Below are 9,167 nucleotides of genomic sequence, written 5' to 3' on the forward strand. Positions count from 1 at the left end.
CTGCTACTCCAAATTTCAAGCCAGAAACATTCTATTTTGTTGACTTTTTACTTCTTATTTTAAAAGACCCAAATCATTCCTTGCCCCTCAGCCCTCATGGGAAAACCGCCATCCTGCCATCACCACAGCAACAGCATACACAACATACAACAGCCTAATGAGCTGTATGCTCCCTAGTAAACTGCCTAAGAGATGAACTGGCCTTCTTTTCCTCTGCTCTCCAGGGTGTGTTTAAAATTTTGTACTGAGATATATTTTGCATAGCATCGAATTGACTCATCGTGTTTACTTCAAGGATTTTTAGTAAATGAATGGAGTGGTGCAGCCATCGCTACACTCCAGTTTTAGACATTTCCGTCGCCTCCATGACAGGTCTCTCTTAGCCATTTGCAGTTCATCCCGGTTACCACCCCAGCCCCTGGCGACCACTAATCTGCTTTTGTGCCTATGGATTTGCCTATTCAGGACATTTCACATAAATAGAATCACACAGCATGTGGTCTTTTGTGACTTCCTTTACTTATCGTGATGTTTTCAAGGTCCATCCAGGTTGGAGTATATGTATCAGTGCCTCATTACTTTTGATGGCTGAGTAATGTTCCACTGTATACACCATACCACCTTTTGTTTATCCATCCATCGGGTGATGGGTACTTGTGTTGTTTCCATCTTTTGGCTGCTGTGAATAGTATGTCTATTCACAAATGAACATTTGTGTGCAAGCTTTTCTTTGAACACTCATTTTCAGTTCTTTTGAGTATATACCCAGGGGTTGAGTTGCTGGGTTATATCGTAACTCTCTGTTGAACTTTTTGAGTAACTGCTAAACTGTTGCTCACAATGGCTGCACCATTTTACATTCCCACCAGCGATTTGTGAGAAATCCAGTTCCTCCAGATCCTTGCCAATACTTGTTATTTTCTGTTTTGTTTGTTTTTAATTATAGTCATCCTTATGGTTGTGAAGTGGTATCTCATTATGGGTTTTATTTGCATTTCCTTAATGACTACCGAAGTTGAACATACTTTCATTAGCTTGGTGGCCATTTGTATATCTGATTTGGAGAAATTGCTACTCATGTCCTTTGCTCATTTTTATTTATGTGTTTTTATTTTTGAAAGCTTATAAGAGTTTATTTGAGCCAACCTTTTCTCATTTTTAAATTGAGTTGTTTGTTAATTTATTAAGAAATATTATCCCCTATGCTATTGGCTTATAAAATTATTATAATTCCCACAGCAAAACTGTGCTAAATACATTGTTGGCAAAAACAAAATAACTAAATAAATTGAATTCTTTGTCTTTTTTCTTTTGAGTTGTAAGAGTTCTTCTGATTATTAGATCCTTATCAGGTTTATGATTTACAAACATTTTCTCCCAGTCTATGGCTTGTCTTTTAATTTTCTTAATAGTATTTTTTGAAGGGCAAAGGTTTTGAATTTTTATAAAGCCCAATTTATCATTTTTTCTTTTATGTATTGTTTTTTGGTGTTGCAGTTAAGAACTCTCCCTAACCCAAGGTCATAAAGATTTTTTCCAATATTTTCTTCTAAAATTTTAATAATTTATATCTTTTACATTTGTGTATGATTAACTTTGAGTTAATTTTTGTGTATAGCATGAGGTAAGGGTCTAAATTAATCTTTGTCGCACGTGGATAGCCAATTGTCCCAGCACCAATTGTTGAAGGCTATCGTTTCCCCGACTGGATGCCCTTGGCATCTTTGTCAATAATACATTGACCATCAACATAAGGGTTAATTTCTGGATTATTTGTTCTGTTTCATTGATCTATATGTTTATCCTTACTGGTACTACACTTGACAACTGCTTTATAGTATGTTTTAAAATCAGAAAGTGAAAGTCCTTCTACTTTTTTCTTACTTTTCGATATCGTTTTGGCTATTCTAGGATCTTTGCATTTCCAGATAAATTTTTGGATCAGCTTGTAATTTCTGCAACAAACCTGCCGGAATTTTGATAAGGGACGTGTTGAATATACACATAATCTTAACTACATAAGTTTTAAAATCCATGACAACAAAATGCCTATCCATTTATTTAGATCTTTTTTTATCTTTCCACAGCAATATTGTGTAGTTTTCACTGTACAAGTCTTATACACTTTTTGATAAATTTATTCCTAGGCATTTTATTGTTTGATATTATTATGAATAAAAATATTTTGTTAATTTTATTTTTGGAATGGTCACACTGGTATATAGAAATACAATTGGTTTTTTAAAAATAAAATTTTATTTTGGAATAACTTCAGATTTACAGAAAAGTTGCAACGACAGTACAGAGAGTTATTATATTCTCACTCAGTTTTTCTAACCATTAACATCTTACATTACCATGGTACATTTAAAAAAACTAAGAAATCCACATGATTACATTATTATTAACTAAATTCCAGACTTGGAGGTCACCTCCCTTTTCTGTTCCAGGATCCCCTCCAAGAAATGACATCACATTTAGTCACCATTTCTGTGTAGTTTCCTCTCATCTGTGACAATTCTCACTCTTTCCTTGTTTTTCATGACATTGGAAGTTTTGAAGCATTGGCCAGATATTTTGTAGAATGCTCCTCTATTTGGATTTGTCTGATGTTTTAGACTAGAGTTACTGGTTTGGGGAAGAATACTACAAAGGTGACTACCCTTCTCATCACATTATATCAGTGGTATATGCTATCAACGTAAGTTATCACTGGTGAGGTTAACCATTATCTGAACAAGGTCATGTTTACTGGGTTTCTTTATGTAAAGTTACCCCTCTTTCCATAGATACTGTATTCTTTGGGAGCAAATCACTAAGTGCAGTCCATCTTTTAATCAAGTTATTTGTTTTTGTATCATTGAGTTTTAAAAGTTCTTTGTATATCTTGTATAACAGTCTTTTAGCAAATGGGTCTTATGCAAATATTTTCTCCTGTTCTGTGGCTTATCTTTTCATTATCTTAACTGGGTCTTTTGTAGAGCAGAAGTTTGTAACTGTTAGGATCTTTGCATCTATGTTTGTGACAGATATTAATCTGTAGGGTTTTTTTGTTTTTTGTTTTTGCTTTGTTTTGTAACATCTTTGCCTGGTTTTGGTATTAGGATAATGCTGGCTTCATAAAATGAGTAGGACAGTGTTCTTTCTTCTGTTTTCTGAAAGAGATTGTGTGAAACCAGTATTATGTCTTACTTAAAGGTTTTGGTAGAATTGCTAAGTGAAACCATGTGGCCTGGAGTTTTTTGAAAAGTTTTTAACGTCAAATTCAATTTCTTCAGTAGAGGTTAGACTATTCAGGTTATCTGTTTTTCCTTGTTAGATTTTTAGTCCATATCATCTAAGTTATCAAATGTATAGGCATAGATTGTTTGTAGTATTCCATTTATTATTATTTTAATGTCTGTGGGTCAGCAATGATATATCTTGTTTTAGTCCTCATATTGGCAACTTGTGTCTCCTCTCTTCTGTCTTCTTTCCTTGGTTAGCCTGGCTAGAGGTTTAATTTTATTGATCTATTCAAATAATCAGATTTTCGTTTCACTGACTTTGTCTATTGCTTTCCTGTTTTCAATTTAATTGATTTCTGCTCTAATTAAAACTGCTCTACCAGCAATTAATTCCAAATTTTGATATATTGTATTTTCATTTTCACATAGTTTGAAGTATTTTAAAATTTCTTGAACATGTACTCCTTGATGCATGCGTTATTTAGAAATGTGTTGTTTTCTTTATTTTTTTCCAACTTTATTGACATAAAATTGACATATAACACTGCACATTTAAGGTGTACAATGTGGTGATTTGATACATGCATATATTATGAAATGATTACCATGATAAGGTTAGTCACCACCTCCATTACCTCACAAAATTACCATTTTGTTGTGGTGAGAACATTTAAGATATATAAGTACTATCTTGGAACCTTTCAAATATACAATACAGTATTTGTAACTATAGTCACCATGCTGTATATTAGCTCTCCAGAACTGATTCATTTTATAACTGAAAGTTTGTACACTTTGACCAACATCTTCCCATTTCTCCCACCCCCAGCCCCTGGCAACCACCATTCTACTTTCTGTTTCTATGTGTTTGGCTTTTTTAGACTCCACATATTAGTAAGATCATACGGTATTTGTCTTTGTCTGAATTATTCCACACAGCATAATGCCCCAAGTTCCAGCTATGCTCTTGCAAATAGCAGGATATCCTTCTTATTTTATGGCTGAAAAAAAATTTTTTTTCTTTATATATTCATCCACTGATATATATTCATTCACAGATTCATCCATTGGGAAAGATACATGATTTAACTTCAATCTTGTTAAATTTATTGAGACTTTTTTTGTGTCCCAACATATGGTCTATCCTTAAGAATGCTCCATGTGCACTTGAGAAGAATGTGCAGTCTGTCACTTTGGGAAGGAAAATTCTTTAAATATCTGTTAATTCCATTGGCCTAATGTGTCATTTAAGGCCGATGTTTCCTTGTTGACTGTATGTCTGGATGATCTATCCACTGGTGTAAGTGGGGATTTAAAGTATCCTATTATTGTGTTGATGTCTATTTTCCCTTTAAGGTGTTTTAATAATTGCTTTATATATTTTGGTGCTCCCAAGTTGAGTGCATATACATAAATACGTGTTATGTTTTCTTGATAGATTGTCCCCTTTATCATGATAAAATGTTCATGTTGTTTCTTGTTAGCTTTTTTGTTTTGAACTTATTGCTTCCACGCTGTTGAAATAGAAGTAGAAAAGCATACACCAAAGGTCCCATCCATTTTGAGGCACTTGACTCATAGTGACAACCATCCCCATACCCCCCAAAAATGCAAAATAAAAGTCTACCCCCAAACTGTGTCCTTAAATCTCACCCTGAAGTATCAGTACTGCATACAATTCAGCCTAAATCATGCATTGTCCCAAAGCTGAATGAGAACAAGATTATACTGTGCAGAGATCTTGTTATCACTCTTGAAACTGTAAGGAAAATAAGACTGAATTTAAAAAAAAGAAGCTAAGTCGCTTTTCATGTAGCATTTGGACTAAAAAGCCTTGGAAATTTAGTGTTTCAAAATGGAATGCCATTGTGCCTTTGGGGAACAACAGTGTTATATATACATGATGACACAACACCAAAGAACCATGCTGACTTTATATATTCGAGTTAAGTAAGAGTTGCAGGAAGACCCCTACTACAAATAAGAGGTCACGTGGATTACAGGACCCTCCCAGGATAGAACTGGAAATGTGAATTCCAATGCACACCTGACACATTTGCATTGGACCCCGCTCCCCTTCCACCCCCCAACCTGACTTTGCACTGGACACATTTGCATGGCAGCTACCTAAGTAACGACCACATTGCAAATTATCTCTGTAAAATTACTGTCCGGTGTAGCCTGCATACTAGGCACACTGCCAATTTCAAATGACATCTTGGCGAGGCATCTGAACTTCAAGCATAGCGTGAGTGAGGCTTCATGGATAGAAAGCATGGTCTGGAGGGCTGAGAGCTGAAAGGGCAAAATGGTCACAGAATGGATCACCGAGCCCCTTGAGACAATTTGAATCTGGAGTATTTTAGGGAGAGTGGCTTGGTAACAAAAGTACGTAGGCAGGAGGACCCCCATGCTCACCATGATGTTTAGTGAAGGTGGAACACATACTTCCATATCTAACTTGACTACCTCCCCAAACCCCACTGAAACCACTATAAAATGATATTTGGAAAAACTGGAAAAGCAGGAAAGGAAACAACTAAATGTTGAATCCTGAAAAGCAGATGGATGAGTAGTAATTGACTTAGACCCAAGAAGGCCATAAACTAGGAATCCTAAGCCCTAAGGAGGAAAAGCCAAAAACCATTCTGATTTACTACCACCCTCCCCCACTCCAGAAGAATCTTTGAAGGATGTAAAAGGTAACTCTGGACGTTGAGATGAAGGGAATGGGCACCAACATAATGAGGGTTGTTCAAAAACTGTTTAAGAAGTAGATTGGTTTCCAAATGCCCTCCTGCAGTCGATGCCTGACTGCACTGAGTGGCTAGCCTTTCTCTGACCTGACAGAAGTCTAAAGAATTATTCCCTGGAGAGGGACTTCGGACTGGGAGTTCCCAAACCCAGTGGAGGGCTGGATAATCACATTGAAAATAGAAGGGTTCAGTTGAGATATGTACCTTGAAAACTATAAACCCCAGACTTCTCCAACTCTGACCCTACCATTCTGGCAGCTGCAAGAGTCTTCTGTGGGCTATCTGATGAACCAGGATAAAAATATCTAAGGATATTGACATTGAAGAGTCCCCCAAAAGGGTCCAGCTGAATTACTGTACAATGAAGATCAGCTTGATATTGAAAGGTGAAGGAATAGGAGGAGACACACGGAGGTGAAGATGCTGATTTTTAGAATGGGAGGGGAGACCTGAACATGTTTGTTACTGCAGGGAAAGGAGCCAGTCAGAGAGGCGGGAGCACAGCGACTAGAGATTCTGGAGTGAGAAGGTAATTGATGGAGTGAGGCACCTTGGGAGGCAGGATGGGATCGAATTCAGAGCATGAGTGGAAATCATAACTTGAGGCAGAATGAAGGACACCCTTAGCCCCCACTGAGATAGGATAAGAAGAAACGAGATTGGGGTGAAGACTCAATTCAATCTATCATTATTTGGCAACTTGTATAACCAAGGTGTTCTGCTAGGTAGCATTCAACCATCTATCCACTCATTCACCCAACATTTTTTGGCGCAACTACTGGGTTCCAGACCATTGGAGACAAGAAGATGAATCAGACAAGATCCCAATTCTCAGAGCTCACAGTCATGGAGTGTGAGCAGACCTACAACGTAAGGCACTGTGAAAACTGAGCACAGCAGCAGCAAAACCAGCTGGAGCCCAGCCAGGAGGGCCAGACCCTGCAGGGGGCGCAGGGCTTTGCTCGCTGGAGCCCAGCTCCACCCCACCCCTCCCTGCCCAATGTGGCTGGAGCCAGGCGCTGCCTGCTTCAGGCCTGGGTGGGACTGATTTGGGGACTCTTACCTGGGTTGCCTCTGACCTGGCGGGGGCGAGGGGGAAAGGGTTGTGGGCCTGTTGGTGGGTGAGCTGAGAGCTGTGGGGTTGGCAGGGTAGTGACATGTGCGCTCTTGGTCATCGCCTCTGCCGCTTTGCTTGGGAGGACTCAAACTGGCGCCTCGCTTGTTAATGAAAGTGGAACTGCACCATAAGCGATTGCAATGAATTTGGAATATTCTGGATAAACTGAGAAGAAGCCAAGGAACAACAGCCTTCTCTCCACCAGGCTCTTTTCCCCACCACCTCCCCCCAGGGGGAGCCTGGACATTGTACATTTTAGGAAGACGTGATTTTTCAAAGCTAATTATGCAAACATTTGTCATTGGAATCAGTGGTGTGACAAATGGTGGGAAGACAACACTGGCTAAGAATTTGCAGAAACACCTCCCAAGCTGCAGTGTCATCTCTCGGGATGATTTCTTTAAACCAGAGTCTGAGATAGAGACATATTAATACAAATGGATTTCTGCAGTATGATGCAATTGAAGCACTTAACATGGAGAAAATGATGTCCACCATTTCTTGCTGGATGGAAAGTCCCACACACTCTGTGGTATCAACAGACTGAGGAAATTCCCATATTAATCATCGAAAATGTCTTTCTCTTTCATTATAAGTGACTTGACACTATATGGAATAGAAGCTACTTTCTGACCATTCTTTATGAAGAATGTTAAGAGGAGGAGGAGTATAAGTGTAGGGTGGTCACACAGCCCAGAGCCTGCAGCCACATCCCCCAGCCAATGAGAAACAGCTGACAGAGCCATAATCACAGCAGAGATAAGTGTGCCAGGGAAAGTTTCTAAAGTCACCCATGAAGATTAATTAAGAGGTGTCCTATAGTTAACTTGTTCTCATTATCATAGTAAAAAAAAACTCCCTTAGGGGGAGATATAAGAAGCTAATGAGACACGCAGCCCATGAAGTAGCATGTAGGTACACTGCACATGCGCAGTATAGGATCCGCCTTAACATACCTTGGGGGTGGAGAAAGGGAGCGATAGCCCCAAATCCCAAGAGCCTATATAACCACTGTACCTGTAAGCCTCAGAGAGCCACATCGATTCTCTTTCAGAGTGTGCTCTCGGTACATCAAGCTTTCTCTTTAATAAACCTTTCTCTCGGCACAACTGTTTTGCTCACTCTCTTGATTTTTATCCTGAGAGGATCAAGGACCCCTGTGCCAGTAACACAAGGTTATGCAAGGCTCCAGACCCCCCAGGGTACTTTGATGGCCACACATGGCCCACACATCTAGAGCACAGAGGAGAAATGGAGGACGTGACAGTGGGAAACTGTTTACCAAGATGGAACAAAAACTGAAGAGGACCTCTTTTCACAAGTATGTGAAGATCTAAGACAAGAGCTAGCAAAGCAAAAATGTCTGCAAGTAACAGCATAAGGATGGAACACACTGAATCCTTCCTGGGCTGAACTGGGAAACTCGAAGGAATTTATTGAAGAGCCTTAACCAAGATATAATACGTACTTTCGTACAATGACAGCTGTTGTTTTGTTTGTTCGATCACACATGATTTTCCCAAGTAAATAGTTATCCATGACAATGGACAAGAATTGACCTTCCTGAGTTGTTCTCATTCCAAGGAGTGTATGGCTATCACACACTGAATCAGTGCCTCTAGCCCAGGGGTCAGCAAACTGCGGGTCGCAAGCCACACGCGGCTCTTTGGGTACATTCCGTCTCAAAAGTTTGCCGACCCCTGGAAGAGCCCATCCTGTCCCTCACAACAATTTAAAAATTACTCAAGAGCCATAAATGTATTTTTACATAATCACCATTATGGGAGTAATTTCCTTTAAAAATTTTATAACTGAAACTATGATAGTTTTATTTTTATTTTCAATTTTAATTCAGAGCCACATGTACATCCACAAAGAGCCACATGTGGCTCGTGAGCCACAGTTTGCTCACCCCTGATGGCTCTTCCATCTCAAAAGTTTGCCGATCCCTGCTCTAGACCAATGATTGCCATTTTTATCTGAATGGGACCCAGAGTAAGAAAATTAGGTTTACATCACAGTCCAGTGTATATGTAGCCCATTGAGTGTGTATTGGTGTGTCTGTCT

The 9,167-nt window shown here is 39.0% G+C and overlaps 1 pseudogene; it reads left to right on the plus strand.

Moving 5' to 3' along the window:
* The first annotated feature begins 7,385 nt into the window (after positions 1-7,385).
* LOC109373613 (nicotinamide riboside kinase 1-like) lies at positions 7,386-8,481 on the plus strand (annotated as a pseudogene).
* The last annotated feature ends 686 nt before the right edge of the window (positions 8,482-9,167 follow it).

This window comes from Hipposideros armiger, unplaced genomic scaffold (genome assembly GCF_001890085.2).
Source record: "Hipposideros armiger isolate ML-2016 unplaced genomic scaffold, ASM189008v1 scaffold_738, whole genome shotgun sequence".
Lineage (NCBI taxonomy): Eukaryota > Metazoa > Chordata > Mammalia > Chiroptera > Hipposideridae > Hipposideros > Hipposideros armiger.